This window comes from Staurois parvus, unplaced genomic scaffold, assembly GCF_062004578.1.
Source record: "Staurois parvus isolate SC_StPar_1 unplaced genomic scaffold, SC_StPar_1.0 ptg000108l, whole genome shotgun sequence".
NCBI classification, from domain to species: Eukaryota; Metazoa; Chordata; class Amphibia; order Anura; family Ranidae; genus Staurois; species Staurois parvus.
The window spans coordinates 5,756,454-5,769,669 of record NW_028317904.1 but is presented as its reverse complement, the minus strand read 5'-3'; the positions used below and the strand labels follow the sequence as shown (position 1 = coordinate 5,769,669).

Below are 13,216 nucleotides of genomic sequence, written 5' to 3'. Positions count from 1 at the left end.
TCGCCCCCCCCAGTTAACCCCTTCACTGCCCTGTCACCAGTGTCACTGATCAGTGAAGCGATTTTTACTGATCACTGTATCAGTGTCGCTGGCGACTTCCGATAGTGTTAGCGCCCCTCCCAGATAGCGCCAATTTGCCTGCCAGTACACCAGTAATCCCGTTTAACCCCTTGATCGCCCCCCCCCCCAGTTAACCCCTTCACTGCCCTGTCACCAGTGTCACTGATCAGTGAACCAATTTTTACTGATCACTGTATCAGTGTCACTGGCGACTTCCGATAGTGTTAGCGCCCCTCCCAGATAGCTCCAGATTGCCCGATAATACACCAGTAATCCCATCTAACCCCTTGATCGCCCCCCCCCCCCCGAGTTGACCCCTTTACTGCCCTGTCACCAGTGTCATTGATCAGTGAACAGATTTTTACTGATCACTTTATCAGTGTCGTTGGCGACTTCCAATAGTGTTAGCGCCCCTCCCAGATAGCGCCAGTTTGCCCGCCAATACACTAGTAATCCCATTTAACCCCTTGATCGCCCCCCCCAGTTAACCCCTTCACTGCCCTGTCACCAGTGTCATTGATTACAGTGAACAGATTTTTACTGATCACTGTATTAGTGTCACTGGTGACTTCCGATAGTGTTAGCTCCCCTCCCAGATAGCGCCAGTTTGCCCACTAGTGCACCAGAAATCCCATTTAACCGCTTGATCGCCCCCTCCCCCCCCCCAGTTAACCCCTTCACTGCCCTGTCACCAGTGTCATTGATTACGGTGAACAGATTTTTACTGATCACTGTATTAGTGTCACTGGTGACTTCCGATAGTGTTAGCGTCCCTCCCAGATAGCGCCAGTTTACCGCTAGTACAAAAGTAATCACATTTGACCCCTTGATTGCCAGGAACACGCTTACTTGCACGCTAAACCTCCATTGCTAGTATAGTGTCTGATTGGATCAATATCTTTGATCGGATCAGCGCTATACCAGCGTTCACATTACTATAGTATCCCCAAAAACGCAGCGTTAGCGGGATCATCCCCGACACCTGCCAGCACCTGCGTTTAGCCCCTACGCCCCCCCTCCTTCTCCCACAGCAAGTGCAGTGTCAGTAGATAACTGTCACTTGATACATATTACACACAAAACCGCAGTGTTCACATAATCAGGCCTGATCTCTGTTAGCACTTGTCGGTAAATTTTTTGTAGCGGTTCAAGCAGTCCCTGACAGCCAGGCGCTCTTTTTCCCGTGAGTCGCACTAGGTACCTGTAAATTTAGTGGCCAAAATGTCCAAGCAAAGGTACTCTAGTGAAGAGGCCTATAGGATTCTGAGCATGTCAAATGAGAGCAAAGGGGAAGACTCACTGGCAGAATCAGGCTCAGAATACGAACCTATAGACAGCAGCGGCACCCTGACAGATAACTCAGACGACGAGGAAGAGGTCCCTGCTAAGATCAGGTGTACCCGATCCCATTCCCAGGTTGCTGAGGTGGTACAAATGCATGATGACTCTCATATGCAGCAGAGTGCCAGTACTAGTGCCGCACTACCTTTTGGTGAACTGGCGAGCACCAGCGGCCTAGTACATCCTGGTCGTATACATACCAGCACTGCAGTATCACTTGGTGAAGTGGCGAGTCCCATAAGTGCAGTACAAGCTGGTGCGGTGGCGTGCACAAGTAGTGTCCCGCGGCCACCAAGAATTCGCAGACAGGCCCGTAGAGCCCCTAGTGTGCTTCCGGATGTGCTTGGAAATCCCAATTGGCAGCCCACAAATTCTGCAGCACACTTACTTCCCCCATTCACTGCCCAACCCGGAATTCAGGTGGAAACAGCAAATTTAAATACTCCCCTTGATTTTTTTTTAGCTGTTTTTCACAGAAGATCTTTATGCATTGATTGTGGATCAAAGCAATTTATAACGATATATCGCCGCCAACCCAAATTCATACCTTGCCAGACCATTCGCATGGAAACCCATTACGGTTTCCGAATTTAAAGTTTTTTTGGGCCTAACCCTCAACATGGGCATTAATAATAAAAATCAATTGCGGTTGTATTGGTCCACAGACCCGCTTGTGTTCTCTGCTGCCATGGCCAGGCATAGATATGAGAAGATAATGCGTTTTATGCACTTCTACGACAACACACTCAGTCATCCTCGGGGTGACCCTGAATTTGACCGGCTCCACAAAATTCGGCCCCTCGTAAATCACTTTAACCAAAAATTTGCAGATGTGTATACTCCCCATAAAAACATCTGCATCGATGAGTCCCTCATTCAATATTCTGGCCGCCTTCTAATCAAACAATATCTCCCCAGCAAGCGTGCCAGATATGGGATCAAGATGTATAAGACCTGTGAGAGGGCAACAGGCTATACATGTAAGTTTCGGATTTACGAGGGAAAAGATAGTCACTTGGAGCCCCCCGGATGCCCAGACTACATGGGGAGCAGTGGCAAGATAGTTTGGGACTTGGCGTCATCCTTTTTCCATATGGGGTACCACTTATACGTGGACAATTTTTATTCAAGCGTGCCACTATTTAGACATTTGTTCAATCTGGGAATTTGCGCATGTGGCACTGTGCGATCTAATCGCCGGGGCTTCCCCCAACGGCTTGTAAATACCCATCTTAAAAAGGGGGAAAAAGCCTGCTTGAGAAATGAAGAATTGCTCGCAGTGAAGTGGAAGGACAAACGGGATGTTTACCTCCTGTCTTCCAGTCATGCAGATACGACTGTCCAAATTACCACAGCAGCTGGTGTTGTTGAGAAGCCCCTCTGTGTCCACGATTATAACCTTAACATGGGAGGGGTGGACTTCAACGACCAGATGATGAAGCCGTACTTAGTTTCCCGAAAAGCCAAACGCTGGTACATAAAAGTGTCAGTTTATTTATTTCAATTGGCTGTATATAACGCTTTTGTTCTCTATAAAGCAACTGGACATAGTGGATCATACCTAAATTTCCAGTTAGAGATCAACAGGGCCCTTTTGTATCCAGAAGGTGCTGCGCCCCAAACCCCATCCCAGATGCAGTTAGCCGTCTGCATGAGAGACATTTTCCCGATACCATTCCTGGTACCCCAACCCAAAGAAGACCCCAAAAAAGATGTTGTGTCTGCAGCAAACGTGGAATTAGGCATGACAGCCGCTATTGTTGTCCCTCCTGTCCTGGCCAACCTGGCCTCTGCGTCAAGCCCTGCTTCCGCCTCTACCATACACTAGTTGACTATTAGTATAGGGTACAGCACGGCACAGATCAGGGCACATTTACATAGGGTCTCAAAAGATGCTAGGTAGTCAGGAAACTGGCTATCGCATTTGGAGAGACCCTACCAGCTGTTTTAAAAATGTTTAAAGTTTGAAAAAAAAAAGTTAAAAAAAAAAAATTAAAAATACAAATCCCCCCCAAAAAAATAAAAAAATGTAAAAACCAAAAATAGTTATAGTTTTTTTTTTGTTGTCATTTTTGTGATTGTTCTACTTTTACTGTTTTATTGTTACTGTTTTATTGTTAACCATTTCTGTTTGCAGGAATGCTTTCAGCTGCAGCACTGACCTGTTTATTCTGACAGCAACAGGAACTTGCTCTCAAAATAGACATAAGTCAGCGTGGGCAGCGCTGTTGGATGAGAATATATGCCAAAGCATGGGGGCCTGGGGTGGCCAGTGGGTGGATGGCCCCTATGCTTCGGCATATATATTTTGTATTTGTTGGCACATTTCATGTGTGCCCACCATTAGAAGTGGGTGGATGCAGGGAGGTTTCTAATGGTGGGCATACCACCACAAACTTTTCCTTGCAGAGATATTTCAATTATAAAGTTGTTTTATTGAGTTTATGTTTTATTGTTAACCATTGTTGATTTCTTTGCAGGAATGTCAAACTGCAGCACTGACCTGTCTATTCTGACAGCAACAGGGTCTTGCTTTCAGAATAGACATAAGTAGGTGTGTGCAGTGACGGATGAGATTTTCCATCCGCGCACGCGCACACACCTGCGGTCGTGAGCGTTGACCCTGTGCCAGTATGGCAGCGATTGCACCATGCATGTGAGGTATCGCCATGAACGTCAGATCAAGGGCAGTAATTATAGCTGTAGACCTCCTCTGTAAATCTAAAACGATAGCTTGTAAAGGCTTTTAAAGCGTTGCCTATAGATATTAAAAATGTATGCAGTTTGTCGCCATTGCACAGGGCATGCGTAATTTTAAAGCATGTCATGTTTGGTATCTATTTACTCAGCATAGCATCATCTTTTATATCATACCAAATAATTGGCCAATATATTGTGTTTTTGTGCATTAAAATTAAAAAAAGTGTATATTTTTTAAAAAAATTGCGTTTGAAAAATCGCTGTTTAAGTAATGTTTAAGTAATATGTGAGATAAAAAATTGCACCACCCACCATTTTATTTACTAGGGTATCTGCTCTAAAAAAAAAATAAAAAATATCATGTTTGGGGGTTCACTTTAATTTCCTATCAAAAATACTGATGAAAACTTCCGGTTCCGGCGCCGCATGAGATAGGGAAGGCATCCCGCGGCTCCGGAACACTTCGGCTTATAAAGCCAGCTTCCCGCACCAGAGGTGATACCTATAGGGCACGGGAGTGCCCCCTGCCTCTGCCGCTCCCGACCACCCATGGAGCGGTACCTGCGGCCGGCGGCACCCGGCCAGGATCCTGCTCCCTGTGCACAGAGGGACAGGTCTCCCATCCGTGCAGCCAAAATGGCCGCCGGAGAGCATGCTGCTGATAGCAGCCCCACAGCCTCGGCCACACAACACGGCATCCCCAGCTCTACTCCCTTGCTGGCTGATATGGAGACAGAGCAGGAGCCAGCACAGGATCCCAGGCCAGGACAAGATAGGGGAGAAACACAGCCGCCTCATATTCTACCGAGCAGACATGCTGATCACGGATCAGTATACACAAATTGCACAGGCTGTTGCTTCTCTGATATTGCCCACTATTACACAAGCTGTAGACAAAGCAGTAAATCAGGGCATAGAACAACTTAGAAGAGATTTGGGAGAAAGCGCTAGGCGCATAACCAAAGTTGAACATCGCCTCTCAGACTTAGAGGATGAGCTCCAAGCTATGCAAGCGCGATCTTCACACGCCAAACGCGAGCAACAGACCATCCTAGAAAATTGGACGACTTAGAAAACCGCTCACGCAGAAATAATCTACGAGTGGTGGGCCTTCCAGAATCGTACAACCCAGGCCAGTTATCAGACATATGCGCTAAACGTATACCTTGGGAATCACAACACATTGTCCGGTTGAAAGGGCACACCGAATGGGTGCCCCCTCGAACGATAGACGCACACCACGGTCTACTATTGCCAGATACCTTAACTACGCTGATCGAGTGGCCATTCTTAATTCGTTTCGCAACTCACGTTCCCTGCAACTTGACGGTCACAAGCTTTTACTGTTTGCTGATTATTCGCCGGAGGTCTCCCGCAAGCGCAAGTCATTTCAACAAATCTGTGCTACACTATTTCAGAAAGGGGTAAAATTCACTCTAGCCTACCCCGCCACACTTCGCTTTACTACGCCTTCAGGGGAACCTAAATCGTTTCTGCATCCAGAAGAAGCACTTTTATTCTTAAAAAATACTTGCTCTGACCTCATGGGCCCTCCACAACCATCACGGGAATTAGGCCCGCGCGACCAACGTAGCCCAAGAAAGGAACCACCAAAACGCCAACGCATCAATAACACGCTGGCTAAGAAGTCAAGACCACCCTGAAGGCCGGGATATATCTCAATGCAAATATTATTCACTGGTGGCCACCGCCTAGTGCTTTTAGTTTCGTTAAGATGCTATTGATTGTTGGCATTGTTCAATCCTGTTCCATAAGGATTTATGGGCGCTCTCCTGTTCTCTTGTTCTCTACTTATAACGGTACTTATCTAATGTATTTGTAATATCCACTTATAATTTTGGGTGCTGCGCTGCTGCGGATGACAAGGTGCGCTGATCTCTCTACCCGCAATTTGCTACAGGCCTAAGCTGCCGCAGGGGGTACATCCTTCCTTCCCTTTATCTGCTTACGAGGCTCCTCGGAGCGGGATTCACATCTTGTCATTTCCGGTAACGTGGATTATGGAAAGGAGATCTCATGCGGAATAATGTGAAGTCCGAGTTAACTGTACAGTTTATTGTTCTTGTAAGTTTTATGATCGACCCATGTTGGATCGGTCTGATCTTTGTGTGTCCCCCCCTTCTCTTTTCTTCTCTGTCTTTTCTCTGCTATTTACCTCTACTGCCCGGAGACTCCAAAACGCCCCTCCTTATCCCACAGAATCGAGGAAGTGTAGATCATGTAGACCGAGACTCTGTGCTCGCGGATCTATTACTTGATCAAAACGTTATGGTCACCCCTCTCATCATCCTTGCATTTATTTATTTATGCTTAGGGTAATTTCATGGAATGTTAAGGGCTTGAGATCACCTCATAAACGCATGGCCATTCTCCGTCATCTAAAACGCATGAACACGGATATCGCGTTCCTCCAAGAAACTCACCTAACTCAAACCGATTTCATACGTATGAAAAAATTATGGGTGGGACACGTGTTGGGGTCACCATCTTCCTCTGGCAAGGCGGGGGTACTCATCTTGTTTCACAAATGACTCACGCCTGACATTGTCACATTAGACACAGATGGGGAGGGTCGATACGTTGCGGCACATGTCCTGCTCGACTCTTCCCCTTTGGTATTGGCCAATATATATGCACCAAACTCTTCGCCCAAACCTTTTTTCCAGGCTCTATCCTCAAAATTGTCAAATTTTATACACCTGCCTGTTTTGCTGGGAGGAGACTTCAATCAATGTATGAACATGAGGGAGGACAAACAAAAGCCAGTCACGCTAAATTGCCCAGCTGATCCCACCTCGACATCTACACACGCATTATTGAACAACTTTGCGGAGTCGCTCCAGCTTACGGATGTGTGGCGACTAACACACCCAGAGGGAAGGGACTTTACTTTCTTCTCCCTCGTACACCACACCTTATCCAGGATTGATTATTTTTTGGTAAATCGCGTACTGTTACAAAATGTGGAAGACTCTGCTTTACATGACATAGTGATTTCCGATCACTCCCCGATCTCCATATCTATAAGACATGTGCAAAATACACATCACTCACGCACCTGGCGGTTTCCCTTATTTTTAGCACACAATCAGGAATTGCTACGGGTATTGAATAATGCTTGGAGCGAATTCTGTGAAACGAATGCGGAGCATCGAGCAAACCCCAACCTCTTTTGGGAGACGGGTAAAGCAGTTCTGCGCGGCAGAATTATAGCATACACGGCCACGTACAAGAAAAACCTTCTCCGAAATTACTCAGCAGCTAGCCTTCAATTAAGACAAGCACAGCAAGATCTAGCAAATCATAATTCCCACAAAAATAGAGACGCATGGTTAGCAGCCAAAAAGAGCTTTGATACATGGGCAGCGGCGCAGGAGGCCATACACCAATCGCATACCGACCTGCAATTCCATAGGTTCGGCAATAAGCCGGGCAAGTTGTTAGCAAGACTCTGTAAAAAACCGTTTACACCTACCCTCTTTACTTCCCTGAGAGACGCGAAGGGAACACTGAAAAAGGATCCCCTAGATATTGTGTCTGTTTTGGAAAACTACTACCGTTCTCTTTATGGCCCAGACCCTATAAACCTTTCAAAAGCTACCTCCTTCTTAGATCAGGTCTCCTTGCCACAGTTAGATCCCGCTCTACTCCAAGCCCTGAACGCTCCTATTACTTTGGCGGATGTGTCTTTAGCTATCAAGTCACTTGCAAATGGTAAAGCTCCAGGCCCTGACGGCTATACAGCCGAATTTTACAAGCTGATGGCTGAAACCCTCTCACCTACATTACAATCGGTGTTTCAGAACATTCAGACAGGGGGTGCCTATCTTCCCTCCGCATCACAAGCCCACATTAAGTTGATTGCCAAAAAAGATAAAGACCCGCTAGATCCAGGCTCGTATCGTCCTATCTCCCTACTGAATCTTGATGCAAAACTCTTGTCAAAAATTATCGCTTCTCGCCTAGCTATTATTCTACCCACTCTTGTTCACCCTTCTCAAGCGGGTTTCGTGCAGGGACGATCGGCGGCCTCAAATATACGGAAGGTAATATCGGCCTTGAATCAAGCCTCGACTGACATACTATTAGATGCAGCAATATTCTCGCTAGACGCCGAAAAGGCGTTTGATAATGTCAGTTTTGAATGGCTCTTTTTGGCGCTGAAAAAGTTTGGGTTTGAAGGTCCGTTTATGCATTTGATTCAAACCATGTACTCGTCGCCAACAGCCCGAGTAGTAGCGGCGGGTCATATGTCTAACCCCATCCCGCTTCACAAAGGGACTAGACAAGGGTGCCCACTATCCCCATTACTTTTCAACTTGGCCCTAGAACCGTTAGCACGTTTTTAATTATTTCAATCCGATCTTCATGGCATCCAGGTGGGGCAAGAGGAGCTACGACTGGCCTTGTTTGCAGACGATATCTTAATTTTCACCGCACTCCCTTCCCTTGACCTACCCTATATACAACATATTTTCTCCACATTCCGTCTCTGTTCTGGACTCCGTATTAATTTTTCTAAAAGCGAAGTGCTTCCATTATTCCACTTGCGTTCCCCGGCATGGACTCAAAACTCGATGTTCAAAATCGCCTCCAAACATATCACCTACTTAGGTATAAAAATAGGGAAACTAGCCTCATCCTTATATACGCTAAATTATACGCCAACGATCGCCAAAATTATTGGAGAACTAGAAATGTGGAAGGATTTACCGCTTTCACTCCTGGGCAGATCACATCTTTTTAAGATGGTCAGCTTTCCGAAGCTTCTCTACCCACTTCAAACCATTCCTATATTACTTAAACACAGCGACATACTGAGGATAAATCGGGCAATATCAACCTTTCTATGGAAGGGCAAGCGTCCCCGCATAGCAATTAATAAATGATTCCTACCCAGATGCGAGGGAGGTTCAGGTTTGCCGAATATTCGTATCTACAATCTTTCCTGTTTACTTCGAATAGGACTAGACTGGATCACTCAATCCTCTAACTACTCCAACTATCACTTGGAATCGGCAATAGCATATCCTTATGATCTCGTGGCCTTACTACATTCCAATGTTAACTCCTTGCCACCGCATTTAAAACATAATCTGCTCATCCGCGACACCCTAATCACATGGAGGGAAGTCAGGCGTAAGTTGGGGGTCTCTCCGTGGCTCTCACGCTTTCTTCCTATACATCACAATCCCTCTTTTCCTCCTCCTCAATCTCATGATGCATATGGTACTTGGCGAAATCAACACCTAACTTTAGTACATCAATTGTATGACACCCTTACGGGATCCCCAAAGCCTCTTAACAATGTCCTACATACTTTCGGACTTCCGGCACACCATTTCTTCTACATATTCCAAGTAAGGAATCTTGTCAACTCAGTGTCACCCACTATTTCTACCAGATTCCAATCAACATTCATTGACGTCTTGGTGACCTCACGGAAATACACGTATATAGACCGCTGAACCTTTTATTTGCCAAACCCTTTGAGTCCTGCAACGCTGTTAAATCCTGGATTAAAGATTTTAACAATGCATTCACAGCCGACCACTTATTAGCAGGCTTCCAATCCAATTAGGCCTTCAATTGCAATGAATTCTGGCGTGAACAGCAACTTAAGATCCTTCATCGTGCTTACATGCCTTGTCTTTACTCCAAAGCAGATCTGACTCTGTCTACCTGCCCTCTGTGTGGTACGCAAAAACCTTCATTGCAACACAGATTCTGGACTTGTCCAGCTATAGTTATATTTTGGAAACAAGTAGTCCATTTCATATCCGTCATCACAGCTTTCCGAGTGCCTATCCACCCGCTACCATTACTTTTTGGATTTCTGGAACAGCCAATCATTGGCCTTTTTTCTTCACAAACGTCATCGTTCAGAGATAATAAGTCTTGGATATCCACATGTCTTCTAATTGCACGAAGGGCTATTCTACGCAAATGGACTTCCAACTGCCCCCCAACTATGGCAGACATCAAACAAGAACTTAACTCTCTTCTTCGTTTGGACAGACTCCATCTACTCACATCCCCGAACACTTCAAAGGAATCACGTTACTTTAGTAAATGGAAGTCCTATATTGTAGGCTCCTTATCCATACAGGAGCAGGTCTTTTTTACTCAGACAAGGTCTTGTTGATATGGATACATGTAGCCACATATGCCAATTGGTTATCTATGTGATTTATTGTCTCATCTACACCTGATATTGTAAGCACACCATAGATCTTCATTAGTCTGGTGGGGTGCCACTGTTAGTCTTTCATACTACCAGATCTTCCATGGCGGGACCCGTGACATGTCATACATACATACTTAATAAATAGTCGCCACATACAAAGCATGCAAAGTATACAACTCCTGACTTCGCTTTCTACACAGGATCTAGCAACTTCCATCTCTTTATGCTCCGCTTACCTCGGTCTCTCGGTTTCCTATCTATATCTATCTCTCTCCGAGCAAAACCACTTCTACCGCCATTACTACCCTTACCACTACTTCTGAATGTTTCCTGAATCCGGCTGACACACCATCTCTACACTCTATTAAGTCCATCTATTTTTGTCAATGCTGATTGGTTTATCTCATTCGCTCACAATTTCCCTCTTTCCTCTATGCTTACCCCCTATTCTTCTGCACCTCTTGATAACATTAACATCTTCTCTCGCCACCCGACTTCCAGTTATTGTTTTGCGCATTGGATCCCACACATAGGATTGGTGGGACATGATGTTAGTTAAATACCTTTTCACCATTCATCACTTGCTATTAGTTAATTACGTTTTGCTAGTTTGAGGCGTGTATACACCTTCATCACATCAGATATGACATAACATTGTACCACTACCCTTTGTTGCTGGCTAACTTGTACTATGTTTCTTTGTCATACTAATATATTCATGACTAGGATGGATGTAATATGGAGGTTATGACTGCAGCTACATTTATCAGAGGTTGTTATTTGTTAAAACTCAATAAATCTTTCTTTAAAAAAAAAAAAAAAAAATACTGATTTTTTTTAATGTGAGCAAAAAGTGTCAGAAAAGGCTTGGTCTTCAGGTGGTTAGAAGAGTGAGTGATGTGTGGCATAAACTTCTAATGCTGGGCATAAAATGCCCCCACCCCTCAAAATGACCCCTTTTTGGAAAGTAGACACCCCAAACTATTTGCTGAGAGGCATGTTGAATCAATAGAAGAATTTATTTTTTTACCACAAGTTTTTGGAAAATGACAAAAAAAAAAAATTACACAAAATTGTCATTGAAATAATTTCTTGCTCACACAAGCCATATGTATATGTGGAATTACTCCCCAAAACACATTCTGCTACTTCTCCCGAGTATGGGGGTACCACACATGAGAGACATTTTGGCAGTCTAGCCAAGTACAGGACCCCAAAATCCAATAAGCACCTTCAGGCTTTTAAAGGGCTTTATTTCCTCATTACACTTCCTGACTACCTATCACAGTTTCGGAGGCCCTGGAATGCCAGAATAGCACCAAACCCCCCCAAATGACCCCCTTTTGGAAAGTAGACACCCAAAGGAATTTGATAAGAAGCATGGTAAGTATTTTGAAGATCTCATTTGTTGCCACAAGTTTTTGGAAAATGAAGAAAGAAAATAAAAACATATTTTTTCTTTTCTTTTTTATATTTCAAAACCTTGTGAGAAAAAATGAGATCTGCAAAATACTTACTATGACTCTTTTTAAATTCCTTGGAGTGTCTACTTTCCAAAAAGGGGTCATTTTGGGGGGTTTAGTGCTATCCTGGCATTTCAGGGCCTCCGAAACTGTGATAGGTAGTGGGGAAGTGAAATGAAGAAGTTACGCACCTTCAGGCTTTCAAAGTGCTCATTGGATTTCAGGCTCCTGTATGTGGCTAGGCTCCCAAAAAGTGTCACACGTGTGGTATCCTCATACTCGGTAGAAGTAGCAGAATGTATTTTTGGGTGTAATTCCACATATACCCATGGCTTGTGCAAGAAATAAATCATTTAAATGACAATTTTGTGTAAAGAAAAACCCAAACAAAAACGTTTGTGTCATTTTCCAGAAAAAAAAAAAATCTTCCATGGACACAATGGCCCTGATTCACTATTGGGCGTGGGCGCATATTCATGGGCTTAAGCCCAATTTTCATGGGCGTCCGTCTATTTTTTACCCTGCAACCTAATTCACTATTGACCAGAGCCCATAAGCAGATGCCCAATCTAATTCACAAAAAGACACACGCCCGGAATCAGATTCACAAAGCAGACTTGCTAAGAAGCACGTCTAACACCATGAAAAATCACTGCAGAGACATTTTCACTTAGAAATTTGCTTTGCCAAATATCAGGACTTCACTTTAAACAATATCTGCTATTTCCAAAAAAATTAAGAATGTGTTAAAAATCATTTTTTTTCAAGGAAATCGACACAGTAAAAATCTAGACGCCCGTGCAGTGTCTTTGGCAGATAGAACTGAGCATGTGCAGAACACATTTTAGACCTCTGCCATGGGCGTTTGTTTTTTAGCCACTGACTAATAGTGAATCTTACTGTGGAGTCCTCTGACAGCCGGCACTCGGTCGTGACTATTGTGTTTAATAAACAGCACTCGGCATATCTTCATGTAATCTGATTAGATTTCCTTAGTTCTAGTGATTCTATTTTTGTTTCTTATCCTTTATAATTATTTCTGTAATGATTTTACTGATTTTGAAGGTCTAGATAATATTTATTTTGACAGCTGAATGTAAAAATAAAGGTCCGCAATAAAAAAACAAAAACAAAAAAACAGCGTGGGTCCCCCCTCTCATCCATACCAAGCCGTTTAAGGTCTGGTATGGATATTAAGGGGGAACTCCACGCTGAAATTAAAAAAAAAAACAGCGTGGGTCCCCCTCAATATCCATACCAGACCTTTATCCGAGCATGCAGCCCGGCAGATCAGGAAAGGGGGGGGGACGAGCGAGCGCCCCCCCCCTCCTGAACCATACCAGGCCACATGCCCTCAACATGGGGGGGTGCTTTGAGGCAGGGGGGGCTCCCCCCCAAAGCACCTTGTCCCCATGTTGATGAGGACAAGGGCCTCTTCCCCACA

At 44.6% G+C, this 13,216-nt stretch overlaps 1 protein-coding gene and 1 pseudogene across 2 annotated transcripts in view; one reads left to right on the top strand and one right to left on the bottom strand.

Annotated features, from left to right (window-relative positions):
- The window catches only part of LOC149467500 (suppressor of cytokine signaling 3-like), a 243,333-nt gene that overhangs the window by 28,384 nt on the left and 201,733 nt on the right, over positions 1–13,216 (bottom strand). The gene's annotated exons all lie outside the window — the stretch shown is intronic.
- LOC149467501 (uncharacterized) overlaps positions 1–13,216 on the top strand; it is a 28,482-nt pseudogene that overhangs the window by 1,887 nt on the left and 13,379 nt on the right.